This window comes from Monodon monoceros, unplaced genomic scaffold, assembly GCF_005190385.1.
Source record: "Monodon monoceros isolate NGI ecotype Baffin Bay Population unplaced genomic scaffold, NGI_Narwhal_1 Super_Scaffold_2, whole genome shotgun sequence".
In the NCBI taxonomy this organism is placed as follows: Eukaryota; Metazoa; Chordata; class Mammalia; order Artiodactyla; family Monodontidae; genus Monodon; species Monodon monoceros.
This window is the reverse complement of record NW_021703776.1, coordinates 100,768,471-100,789,249: the sequence shown is the minus strand read 5'-3', so window position 1 is coordinate 100,789,249 and position 20,779 is coordinate 100,768,471. Positions and strand designations below refer to the sequence as shown.

General features: G+C 42.5%; 1 long non-coding RNA gene across 9 annotated transcripts in view; it reads right to left on the bottom strand.

The window, feature by feature from the left end:
- Positions 1–20,779, bottom strand: part of LOC114901480 — a 126,643-nt gene that overhangs the window by 46,349 nt on the left and 59,515 nt on the right. For 7 of the 9 annotated variants that reach the window (XR_003795168.1, XR_003795166.1, XR_003795167.1 and 4 more), the window contains exons 2-4: positions 6,453–6,540; positions 6,027–6,133; positions 189–472 (exon numbers count right to left, since the gene is read on the bottom strand). This is a non-coding gene — a long non-coding RNA (uncharacterized LOC114901480). The other 2 variants (XR_003795164.1, XR_003795170.1) reach the window with 2 other exon arrangements.

The window sequence follows — 20,779 nt, the reverse complement described above, 5'->3', positions numbered from 1 at the left end:
GTCCTTGTCAAACGGAAGAGCCGAGACATAGATCTCTACCTGGACGTCCTTGTCAAACGGAAGAGATGAGACACAGGTCTCTACCTGGACGTGTCCTTCAAGCTCGATTGCTCTGGGAGGGCCCCTCAGACACCTCCCACCCCCCTGACCCTCATCCCGGTCCCGTGTCGCCCTTCAGTGTTACTGACACTTTCGTGAATGTATCAGTCTTGTCCCCGGTCTGGATTGCACGCTTATGGAAACTGTCTTCTGGAGATGCCCTGCTTCCTAGGTCTTCGGACTTGGCCTGCATGACATGACCACCTGTCCTATGACCATCAACTCACTGAGCGGATCAAAGATTTTCTCTCCTCAGAAGCCAAACCATTAGTGGGATCAATGCCACATAGCTGAAGAGCAAAGACTCCTTTATTCCAGCATCTCACATTCATTAACAGACTCTTCATGTTTTCATTTCTTTTTCACACTTGGCCTTAAAAAGAGCGAGAGAGAGACACACACACACACAGAGGATACATTAATCTCCCATTTTCATGAAGCTCAGCCCTACATGTCAACGGAAGAAAAGCCAATCACTACTGTATGAAACACAGAAAAATAACATTTATTTACTCATAATTGCATTCCTAATATATCAGTTACCCAAAATGTTTGTCTTGCTGAACTGTAACACATCTAGGGACTGAAAAACCCACAGGATATATAGCGAAGTGGCAGGCATGACAATGTGAATTAAGTAAGCATAATTTACCAGCTCTAATAAAATGATTCTTATTTATGGGTGAGCACTAATGCAGCTCTGACATGCTCCTAATTTCTATTTTGTTATTTATGAAATAGAATTCTGACAATTCACTAAATCACCATGAGCAATTCCTTTTAAAATCGGTTCCATTTGCTGGGCACGTATTTTTTATTTAAGAACTGCACTGGGCTTCAACAATTCGAAGTTGGCAATAAGAAGTAAGTAAGTCAGATGACTGCCTAATGACATAAATGAAGGAGTCCTCACCAAAATATGGGTCCGCCACGAGGGACCACGGGGCCTGAAGTTCCCCTCCTTATGTCCCTCCACTAGTTCAAGAGTTTAACAAGGAGGTCCTTCAACCTGTCAGTGTCTCTGTCAAAACACAGAACACTGAATTGTGAGAAATTCAAGAAGGGTTTACTTGCAAAGGTGAGGACAGAATGTAGGGACCAGACTGGAGAATGCAGGGCTGGTACAAGCTGGGGAAGAGGTTACCAAGCCCCAGAAGGCAAGGAACCCTGCAGGACAGCTTTCCTGGAGAGGAGCAGCTTCTTTTAGCCGAGGGAGACAGCTGGACCCCGCAGAGAGAAAGACAAAGGAATGAGGACCCCGACCTGCCCTCTTCCTACCCCTGACCTCCGTCCGGGGCTTTCCACTGAGAACAAATCAGCAGATAACATGAAGCACAGAGAGCTAGAAACAACGGGAGACCAGAGAAAAAGACTGGGCAGGCCCTGGAGGAGGGAAGGAGGCCAGGACCCCTGAGTAATGATCCCAGGTCAATCTCACAGACCTCAGGGCAGATGGAAGAGCCCTGGGCTGGAAACCACATGATTTGAACTTGTTTATTTACTGGACTGGGAGGGAATTAACTGTTATTTACAATCCTCATTCCTCCTAAGGAGGGTGGCACCCAGAGCACGATTTTCTCTTTCCTGTCTCTTGGGGATGGCCACCTTTCACTTGTAAAGTGCTTTGTGACCGCCTGGAGGGGTGGGATAGGGAGGGTGGGAGGGAGGGAGACGCAAGAGGGAAGAGATATGGGAACATATGTATATGTATAACTGATTCACTTTGTTATAAATCAGAAACTAACACACCACTGTAAAGCAATTATACCCCAATAAAGATGTTTAAAAAAAAAAAATGAGGCTCAATTTCCTCCACCCTATTTCAATCTGCTTCAGGACAGACGGGCCCCCTCCCACCTCCCTGTGTTCTCCTGGAGGGTGCATCTGGTGCAGAATTTCATCTCGGTAAATACTGGCTCATTGATTGAGGGGTGAAGGACAAGTCTCATTCCAAGTGACAAAAAAAAAAAAAAATCATGCACTATTTTAAAGGAGAGGTAGTGTTATTACTCTTTACCATGTAGAGTAAGGTAACCCAACATCAATGCCAGTTACGACTCAGACGGTTCTTTTAACCTGCTTTTGGAAGGAGATAAGAGGTTTGTCGTTGTTTTTTAAAATAATGCGTGAGCATTTTTCATGCACCAAAGGGAGAGCTTAAAAGATTTAAAGTGAACTTCTTAATTTAGTCTCTTAAAAAGACTAAGCATTGTCTTTGCGTTCTCAATTTGAGTATTAACTGGTTTATAATACGCTCCTTTTCCAAAGGAATAAAGATAACCCTCAATCTATCTCCTAGTCTATGGACCACGAATTAGAGGATGCTGAAGAAGGAACACACTTGCTTCCAAAAAGGGATTTAAAGCAGCAGGTCTGAACTGATGCGTTTTTACCGTCATCTTTAACACAAGGAATTAAGCCAAACGGTGAAGAATAAAGTTTTTATAATCAGCTTTACTCTACAAAAATAGTAGTAGGAGGAGTTCTGTGAGTGAAATAAAAGTTGGAATTCAGCGAAATGAGGGCGATTTGATAGAGATTATAAATATAGCCAAAATGTGCGAAGCTCAAGAGTCCGAACCTTGTCACCCTCCTAGACACGTAGGACTCCCAGGGCTTTCCACGTCCCCCCTCCTGCACGTCGTTTTGGAGCGACACAAAAACTGTTTCTGCTCATTAGTTATTTCAGCCCATCATCTCTTTTCCCACAGGCAAGAAAACCTTCCAGCCTCTCTCTTCCAATACTATGAGACATTTTTTTCTCCCTCGATCGAAGGAGTAGATGGAACTCAGGCTGATTTATCTCCACCTCCTCCGGATATTCAGGATATAAAGCAAGCCCATTAAAATAGCAGACATGCAGCCGCTGCATTAGGAAAGCAACTGAAATTTTCCATTAAATGTCTAGATAGAATCATAGAAAGTTTAGAGGTACAAGGATCCTTAGACACCATCTCATTAAACTATGTACCAGAAGCATAAAAAGCAGTAATTCCAAGCATTCACAGTCTCTGCCAAGGTCATTCTTCTCTCATTCATTTTATGGCTTCATCTCCTAGCACTGTCCCTTGAGGTCACTGTCCTGCCACAATCTGTGACCTTGTTTCCATTCTAGGTCACAGATATTTAGAGTTTTGCAAAACTCGGGTCATCTCGGTATTGACCTTCACTCTCAGAACCATCCAGGTCTACAGTGTATCCCATATGTCCTTGGGATTCAAAGCAGGAATTTCCTGCTAAGGAAGTGTCTTTGATTCCCTGAGCTGGCTCAGAATACATTAGGTCATCCAATATCTCTCCCATAGCTCTTCTATCTCTTCCTTGTTTTAATATTGATTATTCCAGGCCATCAAATCTCCATCAGCCAATTCTAGTGTCACCTTCCACGACAGAAAAACAAGATGTGTGCAAATCCCAATGTGGCTGGGACTCCAGCTTGGGGTGACTCCAGCGTCCCTAAGGGATGACTAGAGGCTGGTGAAGCAGCCTACCAGAGCAATAGTTAACACAAGTACTAAGGAGAGTCCTAGCAAAGAACTCATCTTGAGAAGAAAGTCAAAATTCTCAAGTAGAGTTTGCAAAGAGCAGGCCGTGCCAGAGATTGAGAAGAGGAGTCCAACTACAATGCAGTGCCTGCCTCTAGGATTGTTTATCCCGGCCCTGACTGACATGAACAAATCCTGGGATGCGATGGTTGCCATGAACACTCGAGTGAGAATCGGAAGAGGCGCGATGTCTGCCGAATTGGCTCCAGCAGCTTTGGCAATGACAAGAGACAGTGCCCTCTGGTTAGACACGAGCCCCTTGACCACTGGCGCTGGCAGCCTCCGTTCCAATTATGGCAGTAGCACAGCCAGCGAGCATTCGTGGCTCAGGTGCTGACTTGGCAATGGCAACAGTGGCAGGTATCACCCCAAGAGCTGGCAAGGGAGCAAGAAATGGGTAATGACTGTGACAGCCAAGGAAAATACTTGGTAAAACACATGAGAATTCCAAGGAGAGTTAACTAAAGCTGGTCGTCCTATTTCTTGGGCTGGAGAAACTTGCCTCTTCGGAGAGTTTTTTTTGTCCCTATATGATTTTTTTTTCAGCTACAGCAGGCTTTTAAATAGTTTCAAAACTAAAGTTACTGTTGTTGTTCATTAAGACAAATAGTGCATCATCTAGAAACTGGTCCAAAAACTTTATCTTTTTTATATTATACCCACCATTCAATTAATTTTCATTTAATTTAAAAAATTATATTAGCTGCACTAAAGCTGTGTAACAAACCATTGCAAAAGTCAGCTGCTTAGAGCTTTTGCGTTTGTACTTTTTCATTCCTCATGAGACTGCTAACCACCTGGAGCAGCCCTGTGTTGGGCTGTGAGTCAGCTGAGGTTGGCTTTAGTCTTTGATTCAAGTTCAGTTCTCTTCTACTTGTCTCCACATTCTCTTTGGACCAGCAGCTATGCAGGGCACATCCTTCTCATGACGGACCCCAGCAGAGCAAGAGACCAAGCCAAACCACACAAGCACCTTCAAGATCATTGGTCACATCAAGTTCACTAAAATTCCATTGGCCAAAGCAAGTGGTCAAGCCCAAGGACTATGGGGCTAAGAGATATACCCTCCCCACTCAACACGCTGGTCGATCAGTTGCCAGAAATGAGGGCAAGGACGCATCTAGCACAAAAGATTGAATTAACAGTTACTACTGCAATGGAAACATGAACTATCTTTTCCCTTACCCCTTTTCTCTAAAGCATTGCTTGCTTGGTGTAGATCCAACATTAGCAAATGCTTATTGGATAAATGCAAACATTAGAGGGAAACGCCATCACAGATTTTATTCCCTCCAGTGTTTCTTTTTTCCCCATTTGGTTTCCTTATTTCAAAAATACCCTCGTGCATTTTCAAGCTTCACCCTAACTTTGGTCCTACAACCTTGAGGAAAAGAATAGTTTACTTATAAATAATATTATTTCCACTTAACACCTGAATTACATTCAACGTCAGATTCCAAGTGGCTGGTTTCTGCTTTTCAAATCCATAATGCCCTTTTACTTTTTAATATTAGGACAAGTCTATCAAAAGGCTTCACTGATCTTAGCTGACTCTCAGCTCTCATCTTAGGAAACCAAGCCACTTAGGTGAATGTTGCTAGATGGGCTCTCCAGACCTAAGAACACTATGAAATGTACGTGAAACTAATAGGTCCAGTAGCCGCCCTCCAGCACCAAAGATTCTCATCATCCACATAGGGAAAACAGCAGGAGTAGCAGAGAGGCTTAGCCTCTATAAAGCAATTGCATGGCACTCTCCTCACAAACCACCTAGTCCCTCCCTTGTGGAAAAGAAGACAGATCCAGGGAAAGACAGAGAATCTTCATCCACTATTGTTCTAAATGGCTTATTATATCCGAATGGTACGTCTGTATTATGTTAGCCACCTTCGCCTCTTGTCCTATCAACATCACACCACGGCAGGGTTTGCATTTGCTCATCAGGCGCAGAGATGATTGTTTCTGACTTGTTGGAGTGCAGAGGGGAGTTACTGTGACTAGACAGAGAGCTGGGGCCGCCACCACTGCTGTGGGAAGGACGTGTCACTCATCAGCTCTCCTGCAATCAGGTGTCCCGACAGTTCCCTGAAAGGATGCCCAGCAATACGGGCCACACTGCGAGACGTCTCGGTCCTGAATACAACTCAACACGATTAAGCAGTGATTACTGTAAGTGTTTCGTCTTGTTACTCATATTCCCAATATATGGCATTCATTTGTCCTGGAATCCTAGAAAGCTCGGGAAAGAATGGGAGGTTGGAAGAGGGGGCAAAAAGAGAGAGAATACTTAGACACAACTTTAACAGCTCATGAGACAAAACCCAGCAGGGTCCAGCCTTTGCCATTGTGAAGCCATTGAACACTGGTCATTGGGTCACCTACCTAATGCCCTTCCTCTGGAGCCCGTTCTCTCCCTCCAGGTCACAAGGTTTTCCAACTCAGCCTCTTTTTCTCTATCTTGGCCTCAAACAGGTATCCAAACCTTTGGCCTGAAAAGATTAGTGGTCAGAGAAGTTAATTGTAATGCTGCGTGCACACACACACACGCAGGTGGGGCAAGGCAGAGGGATCTTTTCACCTGGTGAAGGATCAGGTGAGGAAAATGGATCTTGGTTCCATACGTGTGGAATAAAGAGAGGTTTGCTATGGAAATAAGATGACATGTAATCTGACCTCCATAAACATTTGTGCCAATCTGTGATGCACTCTGGCTTGCAGGGGCTTTGGTCATGTTTTACAACCATTTCTTTGAAATAGCCTTCGGTGGTGCAGCCGTTGCCGAAACTTCCATGGCAACCCACGACTGACCTTTCCTGCCCTGGTGATGGCTCGTGTTCCCTTCACAGCAAGCCTCGCCACTCCATCTTCATTTGTTACCAGAGAGAATGCATTTCGCCTGCAGAAGAGTAAAATCCATTAGGGAAAGGTGGATTTGGGGTTGGCATTTGCGCATTGTGAGGACATTTTAAACTGTGACTAAAAAACATCTAACTGGGAAATTATGAAACCCACGTGGCCTAACAAAGTGTAATTATGGCCTCTGAACACTCTCTGATGGTCATCTCAAAGGAAAAATAAGTCCAAAGCCACAAAACGTCGATAACAGTGAAGGAAAGCACAGGAAGGCAAGCCTTGCATCGGGGATGTTGTGATGTGTGTTTGCGCCACAGAAACAATTGCGCGGGAGCGCTTGTCTGAAAAGGACCAAATTTCTTTATTTTCTACAATTAAATTAACTTCATGGTGAGCTCCCTTTTTTCTGAAACAGTGTGAATTACAATTCGACTTCGACCATTCTTGCCCTTCTCTGCCCTGGGAAAATTTTTAAGTTCTGTGATCTGCACCAAGGCATGAGACAGTCATCACTTGTGCATGTGGTCCCACCCGCCCTGCCTCACTGGTGCCTCCAGGCCTGTGGTCCTGCTTGGAGCTAAGCCTACAGTCTCTCAGTATGTGTTTGTCATATACCTCTGATGGATGCATTTTAAATAATGTCTCCTGACCCCCCACTGAGACATTAGCTCGCTTTCTTTTTCATTTGCTCTACATCACCCCCTTGCTCTTTCCCCTAATTTTTATCATAAGTTTCAGTTCTACTACTGATTACTCTATAGCTTAAAAGTACTTAAATCTCTGTTTTTGCATCTCTCAACTTTATTACCTCTGGATTCTCTATTTTATAAAAGAAGGAACTTGATACCTCTATGGTTTCTTTTGGCTTCCCCTCCTTCTTTTTCCCACCAAATATATATATATAAATAATATATATAATTAAAGTGTAAAGATGAGCAACTGAACATATAGAATAGCATGTAGACCTAAAGAGACATTTCTCCAAAGAATAAATACAGATGGCCAATAGGCACATGAAAAGACGCTCAACATCACTAATTATTAGAGAAAAGCAGATCAAAACTACAATGAGGTACCACCTCGCACTGGTCAGAATGGCTAGCATCAAAAACTCTATAAATAAAAAAATGCTGGAGAGGGTGTGGAGAAAAGGGAACCCTCCTACACTGTTGGTGGGAATGTTAAGTTGGTGCGGCCACTATGGAGAACGGTATGGAGGGTCCTCAGAAAACTAAAAATAGAGCTACCATAGGATCCAGCAATCCCGCTCCTGAGAAAACTCTAATTCGAAAGGATACACGCACCCCTGTGTTCGTAGCAGCACTCTTCACAATAGCCAAGACATGGAAACAAACTAAATGTCCATCGACAGATGAATGGATAAAGGAGATGTGGTATAAATAAATAAGTATATATATGTATTTCATTCTACAGAGAATGAAATGTAATTTGTGCTATTAAAAGAGTGCCACACAAAATAAACGGTTCCAAGAATCTAGATCAAATAAATTTTCTTTTCTTTCTCTCATGACTGCCCCAAATCTGGTCACATTTAAGTTTGCTTCACCGAGGGTGTGACTTCCTTAGAAAGCTGTATAGTTTTCCTGGAGTTTCTAAGTACAGAGCACATGATGTCACACGTCTATAAATTACCAACTTCTTAACCCTCCTCCTTGCTTCACTCCTCAACCCCCTCAGAGCCCCGGGTCTTCAAACTCCAATGTGGATTCCACGTCCTCCAGGACCACCGGCCCCCTGAATCCTGGGAAGTCACCCTCCTGCACTGAGCTGGAGTCACTATTATGTGAATTACTTGCATTTCACTGGAACGCATTCTTGGTAATTTTTTGGTGTGTCCAGGAGGAGGGCACAAGAAAAATTTTTCTGAGACTTTATGTGACTTGAAATGCACTTACTTTGCCTCATCACTTGCCATTTTGACTGGTGAAAAATTTTGTATTTTAAATCACTTCCCTCCAGCTTAAAAGTATTTGTCTATTGTTTTCTCACGACAGTGCGGACGATGAGAAGTCTAATACAAATACGTCATATTCTCATTCTTTGTGGAAAAACTGTTGCTGCTTGGTTTTGTTCTCTCTGAAGTTTTAGAAATTTTCCCTTATACTTGGTTGCTTACATTTTAATGAGGCTATGTCTCGCTATTGGATTTTTTCCATTCATATTGGTTAGTATTCATGGACCCTTTCAACGGAAGGATTCAATCTTTTTTTTAACTCGGGGAAATCTTGCTCTATCTTTTCTTATTTCCCCTCCTCTGTTTTTTCTCATCTCTCTTTTGTGATAGATCCCATACTTTGATTCTTCCAGGCTTCATCTACTTCTCTATCACACCCGGGTCCACCTCATTGCCTTTTGGCTCTATGCTTGGGAATATTTCCATAAGATTTTCTTTCACCCCTTGCACTGAACTGCTCATTTCAGCGATCATCTTCTTAAAGTATAAGAGCTTTACGCTTGTTCACAGGGCGTTCTTTGTGTTGAATGCAATATTGCCTCAAAGCAAATTTAGGCAATGAAAACATTAAAACTATTTTTCCCATAGTATCCATCAAGAGATCCATTTCCTCTGCAGTTAATTTTTCTCTTTAAGTAAAATAACATCACCAAAAAGAAACCAAGATAAACAAATGTGCGGTGATCCTTGGTTATCTATTCGCATGTATGAACAAATGATTTGATTAGTTAGCACCGGTAACTGCGGTGGGTTTCACCTGCAGCTGATTCCTGCCTTAAAGAGAGAGTGACAGTGAGCTTTCTGTGTTACATGAACACTTGTGTATCATTTATTTCATATACAGGTGTAAGGGCTCCACTTCAGGGCATCAGGCAGTCAGGGAAACCTTACTTTCAATGACAAAATGAGGAGAGTTTGCAGAGAGATACCAACACCGATCCCAGGAGCCCCAAGGACCAGGAGCATGTTCAGCAGCATTAGCAACTATGTCACTGGTTTGTGCTTGGGTCTAAATGCTTGTATCACGGCATCAACAGGTTCAAGGCAGACCAATGGCACAGCTGCTCTGCAGGTAGAAGGTCAACACTTCAATGTGAATTGCATCCCCACCCACTCACCTGTACACACCTGTTGGTTCCTTGCTTGGAGCCTTTCTGGAGTCCTACCAGTGAGATCAGCTTCCTCCTTGTCTATAATTTCCCCTCAGCTGATTCACAGTGAAGGTTCCTCTGCTTTGTTTACCTGTCAGCATTGTCCCAGCTTCTTCCCACCCTTCAGAAATTCTCCCCAAATCTCTGATCTACTGATGGGGCTCTCACAAGAAATTCCTTTTGTATTTCCTTATAATAACTTGAATGGGATTTGAACAGGGAAGAGAGATAAACATCTGAACTCAGTGACCATCTTGAATGGGAAACACTAAAGAATATTTTTATCTTCAAGAACTTCTGACCCAAAATGCAAATTTATCTTGGAGTCACAACCCCTTGTGGCTCTTTCCTGCTGGCAACTTAATTAATACCTGAGCCGGTAATGAAAGGGACACAGGACAGGACCCCTTTTAGGGATTGGGAACTGAGAGGACAAAGGAAGTCAGTGGTGTTTGGAGAAAAAGAAAGTCAAAGAAGACCCTAAGACCAGGTTCAATACAGAAGACTAGGAAGTGCATCAGTTTGGGGCAAGATGGAATTTAAACAGAAATTCAGGTCATAGAACTCATCTGTGTGACATCTCCTTTTCGGACCTTTTATCTATGAAATGGACAGGCTGTGATAATAAAATGAGATTATGAATGTCAAATGTTTTTAAAAGCAACAATAGAGTTGTAGATGTTTCACAAAGTCCATTTTGTTGTCTGTCCCTTTAACTAAAATGATAAAGTTTCTGTCTCATTGGAAAACCACAGAAGATGTCACTCAGAAAAAAAATCTTAGCCCTTTCAAAAGATTTAGGATTAAGTATAGAATAATTGGGTTAAGCAAACCGCTTAAATGAATGAGCTGTTCTGTGATATGGTTCATAGCACAGAGAAGAATAGCATTGCATACAGTAAGACAATTAAAATAACTGCCTTGGGCTTCCCTGGTGGCGCAGTGGTTGAGGGTCCGCCTGCCGATGCAGGCGACACGGGTTCGTGCCCCGGTTCGGGAAGATCCCACATGCCGCGGAGCGGCTGGTCCCGTGAGCCATGGCCGCTGAGCCTGCGCGTCCGGAGCCTGTGCTCCGCAACGGGAGAGGCCACAACAGTGAGAGGCCCGCGTACCGCAAAAAAAACCCACAAAAAACCAAAATAACTGCCTTCATTAAGATCCTACACATCTGGGAAGAAAAGGCAAACAGAAGCTAATAGGTGTGTGGAAAGGGATTTCATTCCTTATTCCCACTCTGTTCTTAGCAAGGAGGCAGAAATTCAAATCCTTACTGTGGAAACTCATTTTGAGTCCAGCCCTTGGTTTATTTTTACATTCCATTCTCCATTGCCATTCTTCGATTTGGATTTTCAATTGCCTTATGTAAAAATTCGAAGTTGTTCCTCATTTTGATATTTGATGGGATTTTCTTTTTACTCTCTTGATGATGTCATATTATACTTTTTATTAGTCTGAAATCAATAATTCTTACTCTGTGTCCATAAAGGTAACACTCATTTCGGTAAGTTTTCCTCTGCTTAGGTCTCCTGATATAATTATCCTTCAGACTTCTCCTTTACTAGTTGATTCTTGGATAAATGTTAAGTTATTTTCTGTGTCTATTTTGAAGCCTCGCAGCTATTTCTTGGTAGCAAGTTCTTTACTCCACCCAAGTCCACTTATCAAGCACCTCCTAGGATCAGACATGGTGCCAGGGGCTTTGCATATATTATTATTCATCCTCACACCAAATCCAGCAGGTGTCATCACCCTTGCTTATCAGATGTGGAGCGTGTGACCCAAGAAGTTAGGCAACTCGCCTGGGATCCTACAGCTGCCAATGGTAGGGCCAGGATTCAAATCCACTTTGTCCGACTTCAGGGTTCTCACTCTTCCTGCCGTATTGGAGAATCGCTCCAGCACACGGCACCGTCCAATGGATGCTTCATCACCACAAGATCGTCACTTCATCCAAGAGGGTCTTCATAACTTACCAAGCCATGGATTAGTCTTTCACACCCATTTTAGCTCTAAAATTTGATATACATTCCTCTTGGTTTAGCACCGGTGTAGAAATGCTTCCCAGGGGAATGATCTCCAATAACCATTCTGTCTTAGGACTAGAAAACTGTAATTTTCATTCTCAACTTCCTTCACTCTCAACTCATATCGTTCTTTTCAGATGTCAGAAAATCATTATCAAGTCTCACATTAAAAAAAAATTTCTAGAAAGTTATATGGAACCATTTCTTAAAGAGGACAAAACTCTTTTCTTTTTAAATTTTGCTAACAACACTTAACCTAAGATCTACCCACTTGATAGGTTTTTAGGTGCGCAATATGGTATTGTTATTTATAGGCAAAATGTGGCCTGTAAGCAGGTCTCTAGAACTTATTCATCTTGCATAACTGAAGTTTTATACCTGTTAGTTAGCAATACCTCGTTTCCCCCTTTCCTCAGCCCCTGGCAACCACCCTTCTATTCTTCAATTCTATGAGTTTGACTCTTTTAGATATCTCATATAAGCGGAATCATGCAGTATTTGCCCTTCTGTGACTAGCTTATTTCTCTTAGCATAATGTCCTAAGGTTCTTCTATGACCCTTCTATTTTGTTAAGGCTGAATAATATTCCATTGTATGTATATATCACTTTTTATCCATTCACCTGTCAATGGACATTTAGGTTGTTTCCACATCTTGGCTATTGTGAATAGTGCTGCAACGTAGTTGGGAGTTCAATTTGATAGACTGGAAACAAAAACAGATCACAGAAATATATTTGAGCTCACACATTTTGATATAACAGGAAGGAGGATATATCTTATATAAACCAATATTTTTTAAAACTCTAACTCACATGTAGTGTTCCAAGTATTTAAACACAGAGAAGCTGTCTACCAACTGATCAAAATAGAATAGTATCTCCAAGGACAGACAAACAGAAATATATGTAGAGAGGGAGAGAGATGTCAGAAGCTGTCTACCAAAGATCTACATGTTGGAAGGATGTATTTGCAGTTACTCTATATTCTACTCTAAGGCTTATTTGCTGATGGCAAATGCCCTCCCTCTAGGGGCTGTGAGCACAATAAATTGGCATATGTTGAGACCAGCCAAGTGAGAAATGTTATCAGCACTCGCATACTTCGTTTTAAATCTCTTTGGTGTATGAAGACACTATAATGAATTTCGCTTAATAAACAATGTATTAGGCTGAAGTTAGAAGTGTCAGAACACACGGTTTCCTAAGGGGTCATGAGGAGTAACCTCCTGGACGTATTCACATTTTCAATGAATATCATTCTTCCTGCAGTTGACAAATTAACCCTTAGATCTGATTGAATGGTTTACATATTTATACAAACCATGGAAGAGGCAGAATCTCACAAACACTGTCCTGCTTTGTAGCTGAGATTTGGAGTGAACATAATAAGAAAGATGAAAGCCAGTTTCCAAGAAGACAGCACAGCCCCTGCACAGATGTTTCTTGTTTCTGCTGAGCTGGAGGGTGAGGGGTGAATCAGTGCCCCCTGGCACTGCCAGGGGAGAAGGCACTGGTGGTGGACCGCTCACGGGACTGGGAACCAGTCAGGAAGCATTAGGAGGAGATTGGAATGAGGGTGGCCCTTCCTCCTTCTCAAGGCTGTGGTCCCCCTGCAGCTCTCCCCATTGGAGATACTTCCCAGTTACAGGCATGGATGAAAACTATCGCCTGCCATACCAGTAAACAAAGGCTGGTGCAGCCATCAAGCCCTCAGCCACTGCAGCCACAGCCAACGGTGAACCCTGAAGGGATGGATCCAGGATGGAGAAAAGCAGGATCCTGGCCTTAGACAGCTGAGGTGCACATCAAAGGAATGATTTTAGTGAGCCCAGACTCTTGCATCTTCCCATACATAGAAAAGCACAAAGAAAACCAAAAAAGTGTTAAAGTCATTAATTTGAGATGTCTGGTTTTCTTTAATTAACAGTAATATTTTGATGTTCCAACTACCTGGTTTTTGTTGCAAAAACTCCCATACATCCTGGCTCTTCCATTACCTCTTTGGAGCAATCCCTCAGGGCTAGCTGAGAGGCTGTGTCCCAGGCTTAAGTCCTTGGTTTTGTCCACCAAATAAAATAATTCTCAACTTTTAGGTTGTGCATATTTTTTCAGTCGACACTGGGAACTCACTGACAAAGCAGAAATATGACTCACAGAACCCCAGACCCAGCATCACCAAACAGAGCACAGAAGGGAGGGCTTGGAGCTGAGAGGAGATAGTTCAATAACTAGTGCAGGGAGTATATGACAGCAGGGAGAAAAAAAAACAATGTGAAAACCAGTAGGAGGTAAATGGATTTGTTCTTTGCAGACTGCATAGGTAAAAAAGTTCTGTGAAGAAACCTCTCCCTGGGGCTTCCCTGGTGGTGCAGTGCCTAAGAAGCCACCTGCCAGTGCAGGAGACATGGGTTCGAGCCCTCGTCCGGGAAGATCCCACATGCTGTGGAGCAACTAAGCCCGTGCGCCACAACTACTGAGCCTGTGCTCTGGAGCCCGTGAGCCACAACTGCTGAGCCCGCATGCCACAACTACTGAAGGCTGTGAGCCACAACTACTGAAGCCTGCATGCCACAACTACTGAGCCCGCGAACCACAACTAGTGAGCCTGGGTGCCACAACTACTGAAGCCTGCGCGTCTAGAGCTCATGCTCTGCAAAAAGAGAAGCCATCACAGTGAGAAGCCTGTGCATTGCAACGAAGAGTAGCCACTGCTGGCCGCAACTAGAGAAAGCCCGCGCCCAGCAACGAAGACCCAACACAGCCAAAAATAAATAAATAGATTTATTTAAAAACAAAGAAAAAGAAGAAACCTCTCCCCAAGGCAGAGGTCCTGGACCACTAGTCCTGACCTACCTCATGTATCCTGTCCCATCTCTGCATCACTGAAATTCAAGCACCAACCTGGACTTTCACTGGTGAAACCACTGACCTAGACTGCTTCACATGCCCCTCAGCTCAACTGAAATTCAGATTTCTTCCTGACCTCCCTTTTCTTAGAGGCTTTACTTTAGAAAACTTATAATTGAAAATCCTTCCTCTGCCCTTTTGAGATGTAAATATTTTCAGAAGCCTCTTACCAGTTTTACAATCCATGAATGTCTTTCTCAAGGACCTGGGAGCCATCCCTTTGAAATGCAAACATTAGGGCAGAGGGGGCCCCTCTCCAGTCTCTGTGGAAGGATGGGAGCCTAGCTTCGTGGGTACCAGCCTCCAAATTGTAAAATTACCTCTGTCAGGAAGATAGGAGGAGGTTTACTTTTCCTTGGGGAACCACTTAGCCAACACAGCTGGCCTACAATCCTCCCCAGCTCTGGAAAACTCCTCTGCTGTTTGTTTCAGTGGATCTGAGTGTCCAAACTTGGTCTGTCCTTCCTGCATTGCTAACCAATCATATGGAAATAAAGTCAATCTTCGTCTACTCATCTCGTCCAGGGCAATGTTTCTTTAACGCCACGCTGAGAGTTTCTTAGAATGAGCAATGGTCCTTACAGTGAAATATTTTGCAGAATGTCATTTTAATCTGACTCCCAAAGTGTTCACTGAAACAAAAACGGAAGGCTTAAAATGAATTTACACTTATTATTTATAAACTTGGAAAGGTTTCTCTAGTGTCAAAATATGCAAACTTTACAGGGAAAAGTCTTGCCACTTTATCCAGAGGCTTCATAAGATCCTTGCATAGTTGTCAAACCTTTACTTTTAACTTGAGTTACCTGCTTTGCATTCATTATAGAAATAGCCAGAATCTGGCACATAAGGTAAAAGAAGAAAAGACCACTTCTGTTCAAATGAAACTCCTTTTTGCTATAGCCATAGAGATGTGGGTCTCAGGATGTGGGTTAGGAACTCAATCCGTGTATTTACATAATGTGATGTATGTGATTACACAATGTAATGTCCCAAACTTCATTTATTCTGTTAACTAACAGTAAATACAGTTTTAAAGTTACCTACAATCTTCATCATTGTCTTAAGAAATGTATAAAGCCACCATGAAAATTTTCTAAAATAAAGAAGCAGCAGTGACATTCCCGAGCAGCTCCAGTGATGAGCAAAAGTGAAGGATGAATTTTGAAAGGACAGGCTCTCGTGTGAAAGCAAATGGCTTTGCATTCACACAGAATCGAATAATAGAGATTCTTCCATAAAATTTATCATGCTCTTCTTTTCCAATGCCCAAGTGGTTTTTCTATTTGAACAAAACAAATTCTGAAGTCATAACAGAATAATAACCTGCAGTGCTACTCAAAACAAAACCTTACATGTAAGCATTTTAAGAAAAATTTATCCCAGAATATATTCAAAGTTAAATATACGACAATCAGAGGGGATTCCAATCCCTGAACACAAAGCCAAGGAAGCATGTCATCTTAAAGCACTTGATCCAGAGAATGGGTTCTGATATCATTTGAAAAACCTAAATGTATTATAAGCTATGGAAAAAAAAATACCAAGGAAAGCAACTCAGGACAGTTTTAAATCATCTATCTTTTTTTTTTTTTTTTTTTTTTTTTTTTTTGCGGTACACGGGCCTCTCACTGCTGTGGCCTCTCCTGTTGCGGAGCACAGGCTCCGGACGCGCAGGCTCAGCGGCCATGGCTCACGGGCCCAGCCGCTCCGCGGCATGCGGGATCCTCCCGGACCGGGGCAGGAACCCGCGTCCCCTGCATCGGCAGGCGGACTCTCAACCACTGCGCCACCAGGGAAGCCCCTAAATCATCTATCTTTTAAAAAATCTCCCCAGCTTTGTTGAGACACAATTGATAAACAACACGGTGTAAGTTTAAGGTATACTGATGTGATGACTTGATACATTTATTTATTACAGATTGATGACCACCATAGCATTAGCTAACACCTGCATCATGTCGCAAAATTACCATTTCTTTTCTGTGGTGAGAACATTTAAGGTCTACTCTCTTGGCAGCTTTCAAGTATATGATACAGTATAATTAGCTGTGATCACCATAGTGTATATTAGAACTCCCCCCACTTGCAAGTGGGAGTTTGTACCCTCTGACCAATATCGCCCTGTTCCCCCACCTTCCAGCCCCTGGTTGCCATCGCTCTACTCCATGGCTGAGTTCAGCTTTTTAAGACATTCCACCTACAAGTGATATCATACAGTATTTATCTCTGCCTGTTAGCCCAACACCCTCAGGCTGGGGTAATGAAAATATTTTATAACTTGATTACGTTGGTGGTTTCAAACTGTGTACATTTTTCAAAATTCATAGAACTGAACACCTAAAAAAGGTGAATTCTACTGTAAAGAAATGGTACCTCAATCTATCTGAATTGTAAAAATGTATACTGGTCATTGTTATCAGGATATAACCTCATTCCAGAAATGCCTGTGTGTCCATTTGTGAAGAATACAATGTTTGCCCTGAGAAAAATGTTTAAGCTGTGTGTTTTCTGAGTTACCCAGATTAATAGTTCAGAGAATCTGCCTTGAAAAGGAAGACACAGAGAAAATAGAAAAGACAGTGATTGGAAAAAAGAGATCAAAGTTTTTATTAGTTTTTCCCATGGAGGATATTTGAGTATGTTTGCTGAAGCAACCATCCTTTTATTATCTTACTGACTGAACTTGAGATAAACACTTAACCTTCTTGGGCCTTGGTTTCCTCACCTTCAAATACTGACAACCTCTCCCTCTTTCTTCCTCAGAAAGCTGTTATTACAATGATCTAATTAATTGAAAAGGCACCCCCAAAAGGTACAGGAGTCATGCAAATGTAGGTTGGTAGCTGTTGTTTTTTACTGTAATTTTTTAAAAGATTTATTACTTATTTTATTTATTTTTGCCTGCGTCGGGTCTTAGTTGCAGCACGTGGGATCTTGGTTGAGGCATGCGGGATCTTTCGTTGTGGCACGTAGGCTTCTCTCTAGTTGTGGCATGCGGGTTTTCTCTTCTCTAGTTGTGGTGCGTGGGCTTAGTCGTCCCGTGGCATGTGGGATCTTAGTTCCCTGACCAGGGTTCAACCAGCATCCCCTGCATTGTAAGGTGGATTCTTTACCACTGGACCACCAGGGAAGTCCCTATTATTGTAATTTTATTATCATGATTAGTTAATTATTGTCATTTTACATCATAAAGAAAATTCTGGGCTGAAATGTAGAGTTTCAATAATAAAGTTTAAAAAAATGCAGCAACTTGATGAAAAAAAGTCTATAAACTATTTTCTTTTCCACCCTAATCTATCATACTCTTCAAAGAACTGTTATTCTGAAAAACAAACCTAAGGCAATATCTATCAACAGAGCTCCCATCACATGTGATCCAAATGGTCATATTTTTGGAAGAGATTCTGTTTTAATAAAGGCACTAATACCACGGTGGAAAGTGCATGGCATCTGACAAGCTAGAAAAAGAAGGATGCCAGGAGCTTTAAAAGACAGTTAGGGAGGCTGCATTTCATTGAGAAAGAAAGGCTCCCTTGTTTGTACAAAACGGGGAGCAGCCTCAGGCAAGCAGACTGGATAACACACAGCAGTCTTAGCTGCATGACCACCCCATGTCCACACATGGTCCTGACAAGTAACACACCCTGGAATTGCAGGACACAGCCACCATGTCTCTCACATACAAAGCCTTCTGTACTGGGGAGAGGCCAGCGAGTCATGGCAAAGACCCATCGGAGACTCAGAAAACCCACATGGATATGACAACCAAATGGTATGAGTTGAGGTAAGCGTGAGTAATGTGAAGTATCACATGTTGTAAAATGTCTTCTGCAAACGTCCGTTGAAGGCTTTCTATGAGCCAGGAGTAGTACAGGACTGAGGTTAGTGAATATCAAAACAATACAGAAGGAGACCAGACTAGAAACTAGCTCTCTGTGCATCACACAATGTTCTTAGTATGTAGAAGGGATACCAAGACCAGCCTAGGGAGCTCAGCTGACTCACAAAGTAGAAATACGATTTGGGATATTTTTATAATTGTCAGGTATGACCATTCATATGTGTAGCCCTTTCACTGAACCACGACTTATATTGAACAAAATCCCACAAAGCGTAACAACTTTTTGAAGAAATATTTCATTCCTTTTTTTTTGAAGTATAGTTGATTTATGATGTCATGTTAGTTTCAAATATACAGCACACTGATTCAGTTATATATGTATGTGTATATATATATATATATATATATATACACACACAAGAAACACCTGTTCAAGGTTTCTTAAGCAGACTTGGCCTTTGTAAGTTACTCTCCATTGTAAACTTCCATCTCAGAGTCTAAGGAGAGTTTGAAGGTCTCTTTGCTTGCAGACGGCTAACCTAACATCACTTAGAAATAATGCAGTCCCCCACTCACATACAATTAAGCTTCCATACTCACTTGCTGCTCTCTTTTATATGAAAAATTCTACAAACTTCTCAAGAATTCTGCCTCAAAAGTTCATCTTAGTTTGACTAGCAAAATTCTATTCATTCTCAGAAATTCAGAGCTCTGGGACCATCTCTAGTTTGACGATTTAAAAGCATGGTTTTCATCACACCTATACCTTTTGGGGCCATTTGCAATTGAGCACTGAGGCCAACACACTCTCCTGTCCGTGTCGTAACACTGAATATACAAATGGACGATGACCAGGCCACCACGACAGCAGAACTCTGACTCACAGCCTCTGTGGCAACCAGCCTGGGAAGGCAAACCACAGCCTCTGCAGCCATCAGGCCAGGTGGTCTGGATTGGTGAAGGATGGCCAACCTCCCTGCTTTCTGCCCTACTTCCAACCCTGGGCCAGCAAGAGAAAGCCAAATATGCCCCCCAGACCGATAATATAAAATGCCATGTTTCTAGTTTGCCAACTTCCAGCTCTCCTGGGCCAACAACCTCTAATCAGAGCATAACCAAAGCCTCCCCTTCTTTGTATTAGAAAACTTTTCCTCTTTCGTGCCGGCCTTTGAGTCTCAGGCAAACAGGTGACGATGGTTGACTCTCTTGCTACAGCAGTCTCTGAATGAATAGCCTCCTTTCATTCTCGTTTGGGCGTCCTTCGTTTCTTTCCACAATGTAGAAGTTCATCTTCTCCCAGTTTGATTTGTCAAGCACTGTCAACATTCTCAGAGAATGATTACCATCTAAACGGTTCTGGGAAAAGGCATATTTTCCCATTCTGTGTTAAGTACTTCTTGGTTGAGGCAAAAATAACTTATCCTCCAGAAGCAAGTATTTTCTGGAAAAATAGCTAAGACACTGAACCAACTAGATAGCTTACTTGTTAAAACTAACAGCTGGCTCGTCAATATTCACGTCAAGAATCCCACCCTACTGGGCCCACCCACACAAAGCTATCATAGACTCTGTCCAATACCAGGTGCCCTCCTTGCAAGAACCCACTTAAATCCCTCAGCCCAGGCCCCAACCCCATAAATATACCCCAGCTTCCCTCTTCTGAGATACTACCAGGCTCTGTCTGTCAATGTAGCGCTCTCCCTCACTGCAGTTTTGTTTTGCTTGTTTGACGCATTTTATGGTGGACTTTTGGGAAACTGATAGCTGGTAATCCTGCAGATTTTGCCAAGATCAACCAAGACCTTCTTCCTGCCCTGGCTCTACAATCCACACTCAGAACAGCGTGTTCCTCCGAGACCCCAGAGCTGCACACACAGGGGTCTGAGCTATGATCTCTTTTTGTCAAGCTCCCAAACACCAAGTGTACTTTGTCCCCCAGGGATGAGTAGCCCTGTTTAGGAATCCTTTGATTATCTGGTCCAATTTGAAAATTCTTGTCTTTGGTTGAATCCTGTCTTTCTTTTTCTGTCCTTATCTCTGTTCTCCCTCTGTGCTTGTCACTTTCTATTTGAAATCTGTGACAGGAAATTTATAGGGAAGCGAATAGGACTAGGGCTGATAAGTCTATCTTTGCTGTTGGTTCCAAGGCTGGTAGAGTCTTACAGAAAGGCTTTGATTTGGTGACTAGGGTTCTTTATACTGGTCTATATTCATTAGACGTATTGGTCTGAGGTTTTCTTTTCCTGTAATGTCTTTGTCTGGTTTTCATATCAGGGTAATCCTGGCCTCACAGAATGAGTTGGGGACTGTTCTCGCCTATTCTAAATTTTGGAAGAGTTTGTAAAGAACTGACATTAATTTCATAACGTTTTGTAGAATT